Here is a 20,212-nt window from a genome sequence, read left to right as displayed (position 1 = left end):
TGGATTTTTAAGACTACATCAACACTTGTCTAACTATCTATCTTTGTTTCTTGTCCTAATCTTGTAGTTTGTGTTGTTGTTGTTCAAGCTGTTTGGTTATTTTTGTTGTAACATTGTTGTTCTTCATTTTATTGTCATAATATAGTTTGGTTTGTTTCTGGAAAATAGATGTTAAACACCTCATTACATGGCCTTCTTTTTGTGTTCTTGAATTCGAGAGAGGTCACCAAAAGAGGTCCATAGTTCCTTAAACTAGTGGACTATTTTGGTATTTGTTTTCTTGTGTTCTTGGGCTGTTTTGTATCACACGATTTTGTTCAACAAAAAAATAGCACTATCACAATTTTTACCAAGAACAAGAACAGAACAAATTTACCCAAATTGTTGTTTTGTTTTTATAAACACAAACAATAAAAATCAAACTTCAAAAAATGTAACAAATAATAAAAAAACATAGTTCACTTCAAAAAGAGAAGAGAAGAAATACCAGAAATTAGGATTTTATTTAGACCGCATTTCAAATTAATACAACAAATATTAAAATTATTAACCAATACTATAAGAAAAGTTGGCTCAAGTTCCTCGTTTTCTTCAAAACTAAAAAGGCCATAAATTTTTACCTGTGAAATAAGAAAAGAAATGATGAAGAATTTGAAGTAGTTGTGGACGGAGAGCAAGGTTGTCATGTCGTTTGAAGGTTTAAGTCAAAAAGGAACTAAAAACCCAACTATTTATAGTCTGATGTTGAAGTCACCGAGGATTAAAATGAGAAATTTGCAGAACAGTTGGTTGGGAAAGAGTTGAGAGAAGTTGTCGAGAGAGAGATGAGAGACAGGTTGATTTGAAGTGAAGAGGAGAACTCGAAGCCCAACTATTTGTCGCCGAAGGTGGAATTCGCCGGGGGTTAAAGGAAGAAATTTTGTAGTACTGTCAGTTGGAAGAGAGTTGAGAGAAGCTGTCGAGAGAGATGAGAGAGTGGTTGATCTGGATTGAAGAGGAGTGTGGGTTGATTTGTATTTTTGAAAAGATTAGAAAGTTTTGAAAATATTAATCAAGTCCACAATTAACTTAATCAAGTTTTCTAATGATGTTTGACCCTTTAAGTTGGTCAATGTCACCAATCCTTTATTCAAGACTTAAAAGACACCTTTCCTTCAATTTTCTCTACTAAGTATTTACTTGTGTACATTCAAAGTTATATGATGTTGATGTCAGTTGAGACCAAGTTGAAGGACATATTATTCTTAAAAATGAAATATTAAATATTCATGATAATTATCATTAATGTCATACACACAATAAATATCAATTATGAATATCTAAAAGAAGAAAAATTGTATTTAAATGATGCCATTCAATTATAGTCATAATTTCATAAGAAAATGCTATTAATGTTTGTCTTTTTTTACATTCATTTTTTTCTACTTTTTGATTAAATTGATTAACAAATTCATTCTTCTTTTGGTACACAAAATATTTGAACTAATTTTCTTCAAAAGTTATTTATAACAACTAAATGAGATTTATATGTCAACTATTAACGTACATGTATAACAACACCTTATTGTAGCAATCATAAAATTTTTATACAAACATCTGTCACTATAATAAGGTTCGTTCGTATATTATGATGGAAATAAAACATAGATTGGTGACATTAATAACAAAGACATTTTCTATAATGAGGTTTGATTGATTTTGAGAGAGGATTTTGGAAAAAAAATTGTGGGGTTTGTCCAAAACAAACAATATCACACTTTGTCAAGAGTATATGTGAATTATTGTAGCTCAACTTATGATCTGAGCTCAATTTCAATGGGACAAGTATGACATAGGCAGATAATAGCATGGGGTTGATTTATTTCCCTTTTGCGAACTAAGAAACACATACAATTAGAAGCTACTTAAGGGCTTCGGTTGTCATAACATACTTATATGATGTGGATAGCATGTAGAAAGAGAATAGCAGAAGAGAGGTATGACTAGGAAAATCTTCTGCTAATCAAGAGCGTTAACTAAGATCGAAAATTTGAATTAAAGAAGAGGAAGCTATGAAAGGAGAAGGAGAATTTTAGATTAAAAAAAATCTTTTTCTATGAAAGAAGGTTTTTAGAGTTGAATTTATTTTGTGCTTAATTGGGTTGACTGCAAATCATGGTTCTAGATGTTATTCTAGATCTATCTACAAGAACAATTCGGTTAAGTTTATCTTTTAGCTATCTAAGAAAAATTTATATATTATACTAGAGTATTCTTAGAATTTTACTAGAAAATTTATGATATTCAAAAAATCAACTTTAATATTTTCACATAGCTGAGTTTATTGAGAAACTACAATACTCGGTAGTGGTGTACAAAAATTAAATCAAAAAAATGTTATTGGGTTATTGGTAGGGGTGGGCATGGTATGGTATGATATGGTATTTGAAACTTCGATACGGTAATTTTGGTATTTGGTTTTTAAAAAAATTATAACATTACCATACCATATTAATTTGATATGATTTGGTATTTTGACATTTGATTTCAGTATTTTGCAGTATGGTAATTGGTAAACACAGCTTATTTAATTTTGACAATATATACCCGTATACTAGAGTATTATTACTTCGACTTTTCAAAAACATGTTTTAATTGTATCATAAAAATGCATTACACATGTATAAATATTGAAAAAGAAGTACAAACAATTTCTTTTATTAACCAATTACACCAAAAAGACATTTCAATCAAGATAGAGTAGCGAAAGTTTCAAAGTCTAAATATTTTTATAGTAATACTAATTTTTTTTTTGTATATAAATATATATATATATATATATATATATATATATAAGTTACTTATGTAACTATATATACTTCGGTATGGTATTCGATATTTGGGTATGTCATTTGTAAATATCGAATACCATACCATATACCAAAAAAATTTAAAATGTATACTAGATTCCTGTAATACCCCGTACTTCTACCTAACTTAAAATCATCCCAGAAATATTAAAGACTTCTTTCGAAGATGAATCCACTTTATACATGTGGTATTTTCAATATTTTCACTTTTATCATGTTGAAAATTGAATAAGCTTTTCATCGATATCAAATTCGCCCAAATCTGACACCCGGACGAAGAGTTAGAGTTATTTTAGTAAGACAGTGTGCCACTTGAACCATCAACGAATTGCAGAGCCAGCCAAAATGGCAATCGTCAAAATGCAGTGAGCTTCCATGAAAATGACGCATCACGCCAAGGCTCAAATTTAGAGTTGTCAAATTTCAGTGACACGACGCGATAGCGCTGCGTCGCACCAGGGGTCCAGGTCTGGAAATTTTTATAGAATTAAAATACGCATTCAAGGGTTAAAAGAGTCAATTTCTCACCCCTATATATACCCAATAACACATTATTCAGCCATAATTCACCAAAAATATATTGTTTCTCTCAAGAACAAGCTAGGGTTTTCAATTGGGAATTCAAATCCAAGACTCAAATTCAAGAATCTCTCCGTCAATCTTCGTAGAATTAGGAACTAAGGTATGCACAGTGTTCATTCATGGATTACTTTCATCCATGAAGCCTAAGAATCAAGTTTTAAATCTTGTATTGTGAATATTTTATTGTGGGTTGATTATGTTCATGTGATTATAGTTGTATGATTCCCAAGTTGGAATCTTTATGTGTTGTTCATGAACCTATGCGAGTATGTGGTCCGAAACATGTGAAATTGAGTTGAAATATGAAGTTTTTTGTATTAATTTGATGTTCATGCCTATGCCCTAAGTCATGCATCCTAGGTGTTTGATAAAATGCCTAAGAGAATAGAAATTATGCATTATAGCTTAATTATGACCCAAGTGATAAGTGTGTGCTTTACCCTATGACTAAGAATGACTTCCATGATATTGTGTGCATTATGAATGGTGGAGAGAATGTCCATGAGATTAGGTTGATGAAAGTATGACATGTTTATATGCAATTCCATTCATGTACAAGACTATGATAACCATGTGGTTCATGAAATCCCCAAATTAATGTATTATGAATTGTTGATATTGGTCATATGTTCAAGAAGTGTCATGTCCTGTTAGTTTCATGCTATCGAGACCTGGGGGTACTTGTACCCAACAATTTAGTTGTATGCCTAGAGCCAGTGTCATATTTTCACTATACTTTCAGTCAAGCCATGATCCTTAGAATTCAATAAGTCTCATGACTCAGGAAAACTCAGTAAATTCAGTATCAGTCTAGTCCTACTCAGTAATCTCAGCGACCTGAGTGGTCTCAGTAGCATCATTACTCAGTAATCTCGGTAACCTCAGTATTCCCAAAAATCTCAGTAACTTCAGTACTCTCCGTCAGTGCTCAGATCTCAGTAGCATTCCATCAGTCAACGAAACTCAGTGAACTCAGTTTAGCTCCGCTAAAAAATACCATTAATCTCAGTTTATTTCACTTAATCAGTTTAGTGTCTATTCAGTTGGGAGTAGGATTCAGCATCGAGTAGCCAGTAGAGGATGTGATCCTTAGTAGAAATCCCCGGATTCTAAAACTACGTAGCCAGCGTAGGTTGAGATGTACCCCTACGAGTATAGGGACTATACATATCCTTTGAGTTTTCCTTATAGGATGGGTTTATGGAAGAGCTTTCTATCAGAGAGCGTTTACTCACAGTTTGTCTTTACCTGAGGCACGATACTGATACCCTTCCAGTTGGGATAACAGGTTGGACCCCACCAATTTAGTTTCAGGGCATGTCGGTTAGATGATTACCTCCTACAGTCTCAATTTCAGATCCAGTTTCCGTAATAGAACTCAGTCCAGTTCTACAAACATCTAGGACTATCAGATACAGTCAAATTAGTATAGTGCAAAACCCAGCTAGTTCCATCAATATCAGGACTGTCAGATAATAGTATAATAATAATACGAAACCCATGTTATCAGTATTCAATTTTAGGACTGTCAGATACAGTCAATCAGACCAGTTTTTCATAATCAGAACTGTCAAAAATAGTCATTCCTTTATTAGTACTATGACATTAGTTCCTCAGTTTAGTAGACTCAGTTATTCAGTATCCCAGTATCAGTACTCAGATATCAGTAAATCCACGTTATCAAAATTCATGAGTCAGTGTTATCATGATCTCAGTTATAGTTACGTATTCATGCATGTATTTTCACGTTCATGTTATACAGTCAATTATTATTATTCATGCATATGAACCCTTGCATTTATCCTACCTCCATAGATTTAGAAGCACGAGCTCCTGAGCATCCTTAGTAGATCAGACGTTTAGCAGCCAGACTAATAGTGAGTCCTCATCATTTGAGGATAACATGATTCTTTTATTACTTTATTTTTTCACTAGTTCGGAGTTACTTGGGGACATGTCTCATCAACTCCACAGTTTGTCAGACAGTTTAGAGGCTTTCAAACTATAGCATGTATTCAGACAGTTTATTTTAGTTTTGGGTATTGTCATACCCCAGTACAGACATTATTTTATATTCAATATTAGTTCAGTTTTGAACCTTATGGCCTTACAGATTATAGTTAGCATATTTACAATGTATTATTTAGTGCTCAGTTACAGATATCAGTCATGGATTAGCTTGTAGTCCTTTGGGGTCATAAGCACCGTGTAGCATTTCGAATACTAGATTCGGGGCATTACAGTACCATACCAAATACCATAATATCAAAAATCATGTATTGCAGAAAACTCACTCAATAATTAGATGATTATGCGGAGTATATTTTTAGAAAACAAGAAGAGTTTTATTGCAGAAAAATTTTCGTTCCTAAACCTATAGATAAATGCAGGTTTGTATAGCCATCAAGTGCCCCTTTCAAAAGGTGACAATGGTTCATCTGAAAAGGTGTATCCTTTGGAAGAGTCATGTCTATTCATTCGAAACATTGTGTCTTTTTCTGAATAGACACAACTATTTGAACAGTCACTCCTTTTTCAAAACAATGTCTTTTTCTCAAAGGTTGTGTCTATCAATTTTTCATTCACACCAATTGAACCCAACAATCCCCCACATGAATGGGAAATGTCTATTCTTTGTAAAACTTTGCGGACAAGTATGTGATCATCAAGCAAACATAGATTGCATCTGGATAAGTGGGTTTCCCTTTAAACTTTTCATAGTGAACATACATCGGATGCACTTGGTCAATTGGTATATTTGATATCTTTGAACTTTCGAGCATTAATGTACACCTACACAAGACATGTCATACAACCAGCCTTTTACTATTTATGGTTCTCACGATTTTGTTTGTTTCAGCCATGAACACGTCTCGGTCTCATGAGAGCTTAGAGAATAGGCCTTTACTAACATTCTCCTTGAAGTGGCTTCGACTTCACCCTCACATAGGTTATTTCTTGACGTTTAATCCTATAAATTAAACTATTTGATCAAATATGCCAAATTTAGATAATTATTAAAAGACTTTTCCCCTTAAGTCGTATCATTGTTTACTAAACATTGTCTACATCATGAGAATGGGTTGGGTATATTGACAATGTTTAACCTGTCAGACACAACTTTGTTTGATCTCCTTGAACTTGGCTCTTTGGATCTCCAGTCTTCTAGGTAGAGTTACCGCCATGCTGACTTGTCCTAGGCCGTAAACCTATTCCCTTAGATGTCCTCTCAACTCCTTCTCTAGATATGCCTTTTGTAAATGGATTCGACATATTATACTTTGACTTCACATAGTCAACAGTGATAATTCCACAAGAGAGAATTCTCTAATGGTATTATGTCTCCGTCTTATGTGATAAGATTTATCGCTGTACATTATGCTCCCTACCCTACCTATTGCCGCTTGGGTATCACAGTGTATACATACTGGTGCTATTGGTTTGGGCTAATAAGGAATATCTTTCAAGAGATTTTGGAGCCATTCTGCTTCTTCACCATCTTTATCCAATGCAATAAATTCAGATTCCATTGTAGAGCGAGCAATACATGTCTATTTTGATGATTTCTAAGAGACCGTTCCTCCGTCGATAATAAATACATATCCACTTGTGGATTTCACTTCGTTCGATCTGGTGATCTTATTTGTATCGCTATACCCTTCAAGTACCACGAGATATTTATTATAATGCAAATCATAGTCTTGAGTGTATTTAAGATACCCCAAAACTCTTTTCATTATCTTCCAATGAGTTTTGTTGGGATTACTCGTGTACCAACTCAACTTTTTAATAGTGTATGCTATGTCTGGTCATGTATAATTCATTATATACATTAAACATCCCAATACTCTTGCGTACTCCAACATTGAGTCACTTTCACCCTCATTCTTTTGAAGTGTGAAACTCACGTCCAAAGGAGTCTTGGCAATACCAAATTCTAAATACTTGAATTTATCAAGTACCTTTTCTATGTAATGAGATTGTGACAATGCCAACCCTTGTAGAGTTCTATGGATTCTTATTCCCAAGATCACATCCTTAACTCCAAGGTCTTTCATATCAAACTTGCTTTTAAGCATTCGTTTAGTAGTATTTATGTTTGAAATGTCTCTACTGATGATCAACATATCATCCACATACAAACAAATAATGACTTGGTGATTTCAAGTGTCTTCAATGTAAATACATTTGTCATATTCATTAATCTTGAACCCATTTGCCAACATAGTTTGGTCAAACTTTGCGTTCTATTGTTTAGGGGCTTATTTTAATTCATAAAGTGACTTAACAAGTTTACACTCCTTATTTTCTTTTCCAAAAACCACAAAACCCTTAGGTTGTTCCATGTAAATTTCTTTCTCTAATTCTCCATTTAGGAATGTTGGTTTCATATCCGTTTGATGGATTTCAAGACCATATACTACCACCAAGGCAATTAGCATCCGAATTGATGTTATCTTCATTACTGGCAAGTATGTATCAAAGTAATCAAGGCCTTCTTTTTGTTTGAAGCCTTTTACGACAGTATTGCCTTGTATTTGTCAATAGTACCATCAGCTTTCATTTTTCTTTTGAAGATATATTTAGAACCTAAAAATTTATTTCCTGGAGGAAGATCAACCAACTCCCACATATGGTTGCTTAAGATTGAATCAATCTCACTATTGACCGCCTCTTTCCAAAAGGATGAGTCCGAAGACGTCATTGCTTCCTTAAATATTTGAGGCTCATTTTCTAAGAGAAATGTTACAAAATTGGATCTAAATGAAGTTGACATTCTTTGACGTGTACTACATCTTGGATTCGCATCATTACGTACATCCTCACTTGATTTATCTCGAGGTATTTTAGATCCCCCCAATAGACTGTTCATGCCTAGTTTTATACGAATAAATATATTCAAAGAATTCAGTATTATCTGATTCAATTAGCGTATTTTCATTAATATCCAAATGTTCGAATTTATGAACCAAAAATCGACATGCTTTACTACTTTTAGCATATCTTGTGAACACGTAGTCCATCGTCTTAGGTCCTATCTTTACCCTTTTTTGTATAGGTACTTGGACCTTCGCTAGACACTCCCACACTTTAAAATATTTCAAGTTGGGTTTCCTTTCTTTTCATTTTTCATAAGGAATTGATTGTGTCTTACTATGGAAAACTCTATTAAGTATACGGTTAGCTGTAAAGATAGCCTCCCTCACAAGGTTTATGATAAACCTGAACTTATAAGTAAGGCATTCATCATTTTCTTCAAATTTCAATTTTTCCTTTCTACAATTCCATTAGACTGAGGTGAATATGGGGTTGTAGTTTGATGGACAATTTCATTCTCTACACATATTTCAGCGAAGGGAAATTCATATTCTCCACCCCGTCACTTCTTATCATTTTTATCTTTTTCTCTAACTAATTTTCAATTTTAGTTTTATATTGCCTAAACACATTTATTGCTTCATCCTTACAATTTAGAAAATAGACATAACAGTATCTAGTGCAATCATCAATAAAAGTTATAAAATACTTTTTCTCACCGCGAGATGGTGTTGACTTCATATCACAAATATCACTGTGGATTAAGTCTAAGGGATTAAAATTTCTTTCAACAGACTTATACGGATGATTAGCATACTTTGATTCCACACACGTTTGACAATTTGATTTATTGCACTCATAGTTTAGCAAAACTTCTAAGTTAATTAGTTTTCACAATGTATTGTAATTAACACGGCCTAATCATTCATGCCATAAATCATAAGACTCAAGCTAGTAATAAGAAGAACTTCTTTTGATTTCAATAGTCATACAGTTCTTCTTTGTTGATTAAAACTTTTTTGGAAACAGTTACACAATTGTATCTATTTTTATCTAGAACTAATACAGAAACCAAGTTCTTTCTCAACTCTGGCACGTACAGGGCATTGTTGAGTGCCAACACTTTGCCTGAAGTCATTTTCAAGCATACTTTTCCTATTCCTTCTACTTTTCCTGTAGCAAAGTTAACCATAAAGATATTTTTTTCTCCTTGATTCGGAGCGAACGTTGAAAACAACTCCTTATTAGCACAAACATGGTGGGTGGCATCAGAATCTAACCACCATTCTCGTAGATTTTCCACCAAGTTGCATTCGGAAAGCATGGCACACAGATCATCTATTTCTTTTTTGGACTCAGCCACATTTGCTTGGTCCTTTTTATTGCCTTTCTTAGGGACCTGACAATCTATTGATTTGTGGCCAATCTTGCCACAGTTGAAGCACTTTCCCTTGAATTTCTTCTTGGGTTGATTGCTTTCATTTCCAACTTTCTTGCGCTTTTTGGAGCTATGGTCGTCTTCTATAAAATTTTCTCCATTCATTGTAGAATTTCCTCTTGACCTTCTTTCCACAACCTTATTGTCTTCTTCATTACGCAATCTGATGATTAGATCTTCGACAAATATCTCCTTACGTTTGTGTTTCAAATAGTTCTGGAAATCCTTCCATGTGCGTGGTAGCTTCTCTATTGTTGCTGCTACTTGAAACATTTAATATATGATCAAACCTACAATACAGTTTATGTGAATATTAAGAACGTTTTTCAATTGTTCAATAAAGGTATTTGTCAAAATCATACCTTCCGCAAGGAGATCATGGATGATCACTTGCAGTTCCTGCACTTGGGAGACAACCGAATTGTTGTCTATCATCTTATATTCCAGGAATCTTGCAACGAAGAAATTTTTAGTTCCGACATCCTCTGTCTTGTACTTTTGTTCTAGCGCTCCCTACAATTCTTTGGCAGTCTTTGTTCTAATGTACACATTAAAGAGGTCATCTTGGAGACCACTCAAGATTAGGGGTGTTCATGGATCGGTTTGGGTCGGTTATTGGTCAAAACCATAACCAAACCAACTTAGTCGGTTTTAAAATTTCTAAAACCAAACCAAATAAAAAAATAACCATCAGTTTGGTTCTTGTCAGTTTAGTTCAGTTTGGTTTGGTTTTTTTGGTTTATAACTTTAGCTAATGATAAAAGCTGAAAATTTAGAAAACAAATCTAATTTAACATATGAGATGTCAACTGAGTGTTGTATATCAACCTTGAAACTATGATGTCAACTGAGTGTTATACTTCGGCAAAGCCATGACAACACTATATCAACACTTCTAAGAAAATATTAAAAAATAATATTTAACAGAATGATATTATAAACCCCCCAAAAGGTGAACACATAAACTTCTTGCTCAATAAGGTTCAAAAAGAAAGTTATAATTAGTGATTGTCTATAGTCTAATGAATCTCAGCTGTAAAATTCAATATACAACAAGATATTATTTTCATAATTAGTATCATTTGTTATTCAAATGAGAAATTCATTTAGAATCTCATAAGGTACTGTCAATTGGATGAAGACATATGACTGAATGTGTTACGACTAAAGTTAAATCATGATTAAAATATAAAATGTAACAAATATTTAGATTGTGTTTATGAATGATATATAAATAATTATAATATATATATATCGGTTTTATTTGGTTATTTTGTCGGTTTTTTTAGAGTAAAACCAAACCAAACCAAATTAGTATCAGTTTTTTAAAATTTAAAATCAAACCAAACCAAACCTAACCAAATATCGATTTTTTTAATCGGTTTGGTTTGGATCGCGGTTCGGTTTGGTTAAAAACCAAACCATGAACACCCCTACTCAAGATGTAGTTCCTGCAAAGGAAATTGGAGTGTTTTCAAGCCTCCACAATCACAAATCGCTTTTGTTCAGAGGTTTCCTCGGGCACCTCTGGAGGTTTCTCAAATGTGAACCTTTGAAGATAAAAAGTGGTGAGGTAGAAAAACATTTTCTGCTTCCATCTTTTGAAGTCAATACCCGCGAACTTTCCGGGTTTCTCCGTTGGTGTCATAGCTTGTGAAATATTATTATAACTTGTTGTGGCCATACTAGTTGCCGCCAAAGTCATTGCAGTATCATGTACTTGACTATCATTAGTCATTTTCTTGTCACAACAAGACAAAAAGTTTAGTATATCAAAATACTAATCAATAAAGTTGCAGCAACTTTAAACACTAATTATTTTTAGTTTAACGATGAAGTTTTTATGACTTTCAATCGTCAACCGAATGCTATTTAACTTGTGATGAACATTTTATTTCTTCAAATCACTAGTTAAGTTCAAATGGAGTAGAAAGATAAAAGCTTCAATCTCTAGAAACCAAGCTATATAGATTCTGAAAAGGAAAAAAAACTTTAGTGAAAAGAAAATTTCACCAAACAAGCAAAAAAAAAATTTCAAATTTATTTCTTTAAGATTGTTGTTTGCAATATTTTCGGATACAAGAATTTGTATTTAGGCACAACAACTTCAACACAAGTTCAAGTCTAAAAATAAGAACACCTATGAAGTTATATAACACCCTCAATACGAGATCAAAAAAACCTTCCAAAGAAGTGTTTTTTTTAGAAATTTAGATGAAACAAAAAAGGTCAAGTCCTTCGACTTCACGAAGTGTCCTTAAGGAAATAATTCCCGAGGTTGCAGAATTTCCCTCCCAGGATAAAACGGCCTAACAATCCAACTGTAGTGGTACCTCAAACGATTGGATTCTTTTCAAACTCAATCAACGATTAGATGATCACACAGAATATATTTTCAGAAAACAAGAAGAGTTTTATTGCAAAAAAATTTTTGTTCCTAAACCTATGGATAACTGCAGGTTTATATAGCCATCAAGTGCCCCTTCCGAAAGGTTGCAATGGTTCATCCGTAAAGGTGTATCCTTTGAAAGAGTCATGTCTGTTCATTCAAAACATTGTGTCTTTTTCGAACAGACATAACTATCTGAACAGTCACTCCTTTTCCAGAACAATATGTCTTTTCCTCAAAGGTTGTGTCCCTCCATTTTTCATTCACACCAATTGAACCTAATAAAATCACAGACTCAGCTATCCCTTTTAAGTGGTTGATACAACAATGTTCATTTTTCTTTTTTTTCACTCAGCATTTGATATTCACATTGAAGCCTCGAATAATTCGAACGCACAGTGCAGGGTCTGGAGATGGCAATCCCAATAGAATTTTAACCATACCCAGGGCTCAAACCCGAGACCTCTGATTATGTAAGACCCCACAAAATTTCTAAGCTTCACTCAGTCCTTTAAGCTTGTCAAGGGGTCCCAGACTTAGAAAACTCTAGCTAAGTTCCCGGACTTAGTTTATTTTTTGCCTTTGAAAGTTGGCAATCTCATTTTTCTACCTTAATGTCCTTTAATGGTCCGTATGTTTGTTAATTCATGATCATAGAGGTCAATAGATGTTCCCGGACAAGTTTTAGATTTTTTGAACCTCGATTAGACCACGTTTGGTATCCCAAATTAGTAGACCAATGTGATCTTGGCGCACCGCGTCGCCCATCGTGTTGGTTAACATTGTTGCAGGGACTACCAGTGAAACTACTGAGGATCATAGAGGTCAATAGATGTTCCCGGACAAGTTTTAGATTTTTTGAACCTCGATTAGACCACGTTTGGTATCCCAAATTAGTAGACCAATGTGATCTTGGCGCGCCGCGTCGCCCATCGTGTTGGTTAACATTGTTGCAGGGACTACCAATGAAACTACTGAGGCTTGGTGCGATCATGGCGTGATGCATTGGGTATCGTGTAGATGCCTAATTTCAGTCATTAAATGTCTGCATTTTAAGGAAAAAGGGTCAATTTTTCATCCCTATATAAGTCCAAAAATATGAGATTTAGCCCTTATTTCACCAAAATATTGTTGTTTCTCTCAAATACTCTCAAGAACAAGTCTAGGGTTTTCATAGGAGCTCCAAATTCAAAAGATTCTACCGTTAATTTTCAAGAATCTTCCATCCAAGGTATTCATAGTGTTCATTCATGGATTCCTTTCATCCATGAAGTCCAAGAATTAAGTTTTAAACTATGAATTTTGGTATTTATACTATGGGTTGATTATGTTCATGTGGTTGTTGTTGTATGATTCCCAAGTTGGAACCTTTATGTGTTTTTATGAAAATATGTTGGCATGTGAGTTGAAAATCATGAATTTTAGTTGGTTATGATATATTAATTTGATGATTATGATATGCCCTAAGTCATGCAACCTAAGTGTTTGATAAAATGCCTAAGAGATTAGAAATTATGTAATATAGCTCAATTGTGACTTAAGTGATGGATTCATGTTTTACCCTTATATTCAAATTACTTCCATGCTATTGATGTGCAATGTAGATGTTTGTTGAAATGCTCATGATGCTAGAATATGGAATTATGGCATTGATTATATGCATTCCTACCATGCACAAGATTATGATAACCATGTACTTCATGAAATCCCCAACTCATTGTATTATCGATTATTGGTGTTGGTTATTTATTCAAGAGTGTCATATCTTGTCAGTTTCATAATATCGAGTCCTGGGGGTACTTGTACCCAAAAATTTAGTTGTAAGCCTAGACCCAGTGTCAGTTTTAAAGATACTCTCAGTCAAGCCATGCTCAGTAGAATTCAGTTAGATTCATGACTCAGGAAAACTCAAAAATCCTAGTAATCTCAGAAATCTCAGTAATCTCAATAGTATTCTGTCAACCACAGAACACAAGGAACTCAGTCCAGTTCAGTTCAATTAAGTTAATCATGTTTAGTTCTATTCAGATGGGAGTAGGATTCAGCACCGAGTGAGCCCAAGGATGGGAACTCACCTGTTTTTAGAGGGTGTTATTCTTAGAAGCAGTCCTTGTGCTCGAAAACTATATAGCCAGCATAGGTTGAGACATCAAACCTGCTATTTTGAGGGTAGATGAGGTGGCTTAACTTGTTACATCAGGGTCCCACCATTCTTCTTTGAGCACCTGCTATATGAGGGATCACTCACAGCTTGTCCTTACCAGTGGCGCGGTATTGACACCCTTCCAATCAAGGTTACAGATTGGACCCCAACTCAGTTATATTGCTTTATTTGGGGCCTGTCGAATAGATGACTACTTCCCACAGTTACAGTTTCAGTCTCAATCTCAGTAATAGAACTCAGATAGTTCTACAGCCTTCAGGACTGTCAGATACAGTCAACTCAGAACAGTACAGAACTCAGCTAATTCCATCAGACCCTAGACAATCAGACACAGTCGCTCAGTATTAGTTATATCAGTTATCAGTAACTCATGGTATCAGTATTTAGACTCAGTATTCAGTGATCTCACGAACTCAGTTACAGTCAATTATTCATGCATACACCCTCGCATTCATGTTATATGGTCTGTTAGATTTGTTCATGCATTTGAACCCTTTGCATTCAGCCTACCTCACTTGCATACCAGTACATTCAATCGTACTGGCACATTTGCGCTATGGTATTTTATACCATAGGTTCAGAAGCATGAGCTCCAGAGCATCAGTAGCATTCCAGATTTCAGCAGCCAGATTTAGCAGTGAGTCGTCATCATTCGAGGACGATATGATTATTTATTTCATTATTTACGCTTAGTTTTCAATAGATGGAGTTAGTTGGGAACATGTCCCATCAACTCCTTATTCAGATAGTTCAGTCAGTTAAAGGCTTTTGGACTAGATTCAGACTTCAGTATTTTCAGATATTTACTTTAATTTTGGTATTGTGATACCACATTATTTGGAGATGGTTTTATCAGATGTTTTATTTAGTTTTTGAACCTTATGGCATGTTTCAGCCTACTATTTTCGCATTTATACAGTATATTATGCAGTGCTCAGGTACAGATATCAGTCATGGATTAGCTTGTGGTCCTTCGGGGTCATGATCACCGTGTGGTGACTAAGGGGTAGTCCCGAGTCATTACAGATTAAGGATGAAGTAGTTTCACCACTAAACCACAACCCATGTTGGTACAACGATGTTCGGTTCTATTACTGATTCGATATATGAGTTTCAAGTCTGAAAAAAATATTTTAATCAATTTTAAATTATTTTGTTTTGGCTCATAATTTTTTTAATTATCTTTTAAGTTCTTGTTTTGGCTAAAAGAGAGTTTATTTTTTACTTAATATGCATCATACCTAGTACAAAGCTGCGGATATGACCCTATCGGATCATCGACTAAGTTGTTAATATCACACACAGTACACATATTAGGAACTACTGGCACACAGTGCCTTACAAAAGGGAGTTTATCAGACAACACCGTAGTAGGTTTAGAGTCAATAATCTGCCAATCAAAGAAGTTCCCTCTTTGTCTATCGCAATAGTTTTACAAACAAACAAAGGTGGAACTACCCATTCTTCAAAAAACTGAGGTACTTCCTTCTTCATACCCTCCTTAGCTAAGGTATCCGCAGCTCCGTTAGACCTCCTATCTTCATGGCATATCGACATGATCCCCAACCCCTGTAGAAGATCCCTGCACATAATGAGTAAGTTGTTATCAGGTACCACAGCTTCATTAATAGTTGAGGACAATGTAATGGAATCCGTGGCTATGATAATATTAGTACATTGCATTTTTTTTGTCATTTAAAGTCCCAAGTACAAAGCTAATGCTTCAGAGTGTAGAGGGGATAGAGCAGTAAACTATCTTTTGAGTTAAATATATGTTCAAGTATAATTTAAAATTTTAAAGATCTACTTTTATGTTCAAAAGCGTACTAAATATTTCAGAGCAAGATAAGTCGAGGAATAAGCAAAACAAGAATTATTATATATTTTTGGACGCCATAAGGATGGCGCTTTGACGCTGAATGAAGGATATATTAGTTCATTTTAGGGAAAAGAACATGGCTGGTTCTTTTCAAAATAATTAACCCATGTTTGAGTCATTGAATATTCATGAGCAGTTAGCCCAAATAAATTTATATTATGGTCATTTTATAATTTAGGACAAATTTCATATTATGGTCATTTTATAATTTGGGTATTTTAATCCAAGTAGTTCAGATACAGTTCATCTATTATATTGATATAATTTATATACTGTATTGACACAGTTCTTGAAAAAATAGAGCAGCAAATTTATGAATAAAAATTGTATTATTATTATATAGAATATGGATCTTTAGATATGATGTATATAGAATTTATATAATTTTTGTATAATATATATATGTGTTTGTTTGTGTGTGTATAAGATGCATATTGAAACTATATCTTCATTTTAGAGAATGCATATCTATATAAGATATGTATCAAATTTGTATCAATATTATATAAAGTTGTCAGCAAATGACTAGAAAATAAAATTAAATTCAATGGTCGTTTTTGTATTAATAATTTTATCTGAAATATTATTTATGTCCTTTCACTCTTTATTTTAGGATAACTTACATAAATCTCAGAATGTTTAATGGTTATAATATTTTGTCCCAATAATTTGTTAAATTACATCATATCTCGAATATTTAAATTTATGATACGTATCTTCAGCCTTGATACATATACATTGTGATACATTTATAATTTAGTGGTTAGTTAAATAAGAAAGTAAGTAATTTTCAATTATTATGGGAAGTAAAATTAAGCACAATTCGTGAAAATGATATATCTAGTTCCAGGTGTATCATAATGATACATTTCATAAAATAACTCACTATCATTAAAAAATCAATCTCACAGCAAAATAAGTAATTTATATTTGTCAAACATATGTTAAATGTATCAAACATTTATAAATAAATTAAAATTATGAATCACTATCACAAAGTATATGTCACCATCACTCCTCTTTCCCTTAATGGGCACTACTTAAAAGTTGAAAAAGAATTCAAAATTGATAGAAGAAAAGTTAATAAAAAGAAAAAGAAAAGATAATGAAATTGGTGGAGAAGTTGAGTAAAGGAAATGCAAGTTGTATCAATTGATGATAATTTGAATAAGATTTTAGGGGATGAAATATTTGAAAAAAAAAAATCTTCAAAGAAAAATAGATTGAATGCATTAATTGTGGAGTGAAAGTAGAGTGGATTTTTATTCATATGTACCAAAAGTAAATATAAAATTTGGGGGTATGGAGAAAACTCTGTTGGGAGCGCTGCCACCTTAATAGGCCCTGCAACGCGCGATCCGGATTAGTCGGGGCTCCAATTCGAGCAGCAAACACTGGATGGAAAACTAAAAAAAAAATTGAGATTTTAAGCAATTGTTTAAAAAATAAGGAATTTTGAATAATAAAATCTCTTAGGTTTGTGGTTTTGTGCCATTTAAGCTAGGAAAAATTACATATATACACAAGGTAACTTTACCTTATTACATAAAATCTCATATTGGAAAAGAAATTACAAAAATTCCAAAATAATTACTTAAATCTCTTAAATTCACTCTTTCTGTCTCATCCCTCTCATACATATCAAAATATCATATTTTGCTCCTATTTTAGTGCGGCGATATTTGCTCCATCTATGTGCTCCTTTATTCATGTCTACAATCAAGCTAATGTAATGTTACAATAACACTTGAATATACAAAACAATTCGAGTTGGCCCATTCCCCTTCGACCGGTCGTAAAAGGAGAAGAACTGAGCGATTGATGTACACTTTCAATTCACGTAATAAAGAAAATTGAATCATTCTTTTTCCTTATTATCATGTAGCCAATGTAATGTTACAATAACACTAATTTTTCCTTAAAATTATTATAATCCTGTGGATAATTAATGTATATGGTGAATATTTTATATGTATAGTGTGATATTATCCATTTTGAAAGATCATATTTTAATGTATAAGTTATAATATATCAGGCATTATACATTAGTTATTTTGGAAGACTAATGTATAATATAATTCTTATGCTATATATTTCATTATGTTATACATTAAGAAGTTCTTATTACATTTAGGATAAATAATTAGAAAAATACCTGAACTTGACCGGATTTGCAGTTGAGCATACTAAACTTTGCGGGGGGTCCTATTACCCCCTAGACTTTTTTAAAGTGGATTTAATTTTCCCGAAATGCTATACCCAGTTTTGACAGCTGGCAGTGTAATACACGCGTCAACCTCATTTTTACACGTGTTTTTTTAAAAAAAATAATTTGTATTTAATTTCTTCTCCATTCTTATTTTTTTTATCACTTTTCGTCAATTTTTTCACCAAAATCTTGATTCTTAATTTATGAAATTTGGTTACCCCATTCCCAATTTTGCTCCATTTTCTTCTTCAGCAGCAACCACACTTTTGTAAGTCAAATTTATGCTTGGCATTTCATCAAACGTGTGGTGGACAGTAACAGGACAGTGATTTTCTTCTCCATTTTCAATAGCAATGGCTCTTTCAGGTTCCATGGTGAATTACCATGAGAAGAAAATGGAAAATTGAAAATGAGGTTGTGTTGAAGATGGCTCATTCGGAAACTTTCTTAAAAAAGATTGCATACCATCGACTTACATTGAGTTTGGTCGATTTCGACACCAAAAAGTTCATCACCGGAGTTCTGTGACGTTGCGACAGCGTTTCCAGAGTGTGAGCCATTCGATTTTTATTTTGAATTGTGCCAGAATTAAATTGCAATTTATCAATTACGCAACTGGAGTATTGAAATTCTTGAGATTTTGAGCAAAAATAATTTTTTCACCCGCCACATGATTCAAAATCATTCCAACAGCCCCAGAATCATTTGAAATTTCACCAAAATATTGTATTAATAAATAAGTGATTTTTTAGCACAATAAATTAATATATGAAAACAAGAAATAACACATTTTTTAAAATAAAATATCGTCATCTTTACTGTTTCCAATTGAATCAAATGCAAAAATTTTCCAGCTACCAATGTTCAAACTTTTCTATGGAGTTGAAACATTTCCAGTTTTCCTCTGGAATTGAAAAACTCAAAAGGTCCCAAAAATGCATTGCGAGATTGAATCAAACTAAGGTGCTATGAGCCATTTGATGTATATGGTGGCAATGGTGGAATAATTTTGCTATTTTGATGGAATTAAAGATGACCCATTTGATGTATGTGTGTGTGTTGAAATTGAGTCAAATTGATGGAAATGAATTGGGTGTGTTATTTGAAGTTTTGTGTGTATGTGATGAAATTGGGTTCAATTCAATTTCAATTCAACAATGGAACACCAATGGAGCACCACTGAAGAGAAGAAAGAAAGAAAAGAGAAGAGAAAGAAGAACACCAATGGAGCACCATTGAAGAGAAGAAAGAAAAAAGCTGGAAGAGAAAGAAGATATAAATGAAAAAATAAATAAAAAACATAAAATTTATAAAAATCAAAAAATTGAGGAACTATTTGACCAAAAAAAAGTTTTTTGATGATTTTTTAGCACTTTCATGCGATCAATGCGGTTGAATTACAGGCAATGGTCCAAATGTGCATATATATGTCATTAAAATGTAAAAAAAAAAAGTCCAGGGGGTAATATGACCTCTGCATAGTGCAGTATGCTCAACTGCAAATTTGGTCAAAGTTCAGGTATTTTTCTGAGTATTTTTCCTTACATTTAAGAGGCATTTTATGTATTATTTGATATTGTACAATTAGAAAGTATTACTATAGTATAAAGTTACATTATAATTTATATCTTCTGATAAGGATACAGAAATATACATGTTTAATGTTAATACTTAAATGTATAGTATGACATTATACGTTACTGCAAATTATTTTTTAAATATATAATATGCCCACATACATTGCAACTACTGTATAATGTTATCTTTAATACGTATCAGTTTGTTGCTATCTTTTTCTCACTTAATTTGAGTCAGCCCTTTTTTTTCAGGGAATGAAATACCGTATTGACAAATCCCGAAAATTATTTCAACTCCATGTAAATC

The sequence above is a fragment of the Capsicum annuum genome, chromosome 4 (assembly GCF_002878395.1).
Source record: "Capsicum annuum cultivar UCD-10X-F1 chromosome 4, UCD10Xv1.1, whole genome shotgun sequence".
In the NCBI taxonomy this organism is placed as follows: Eukaryota; Viridiplantae; Streptophyta; class Magnoliopsida; order Solanales; family Solanaceae; genus Capsicum; species Capsicum annuum.
Note: the sequence above shows the minus strand (reverse complement) of the source record.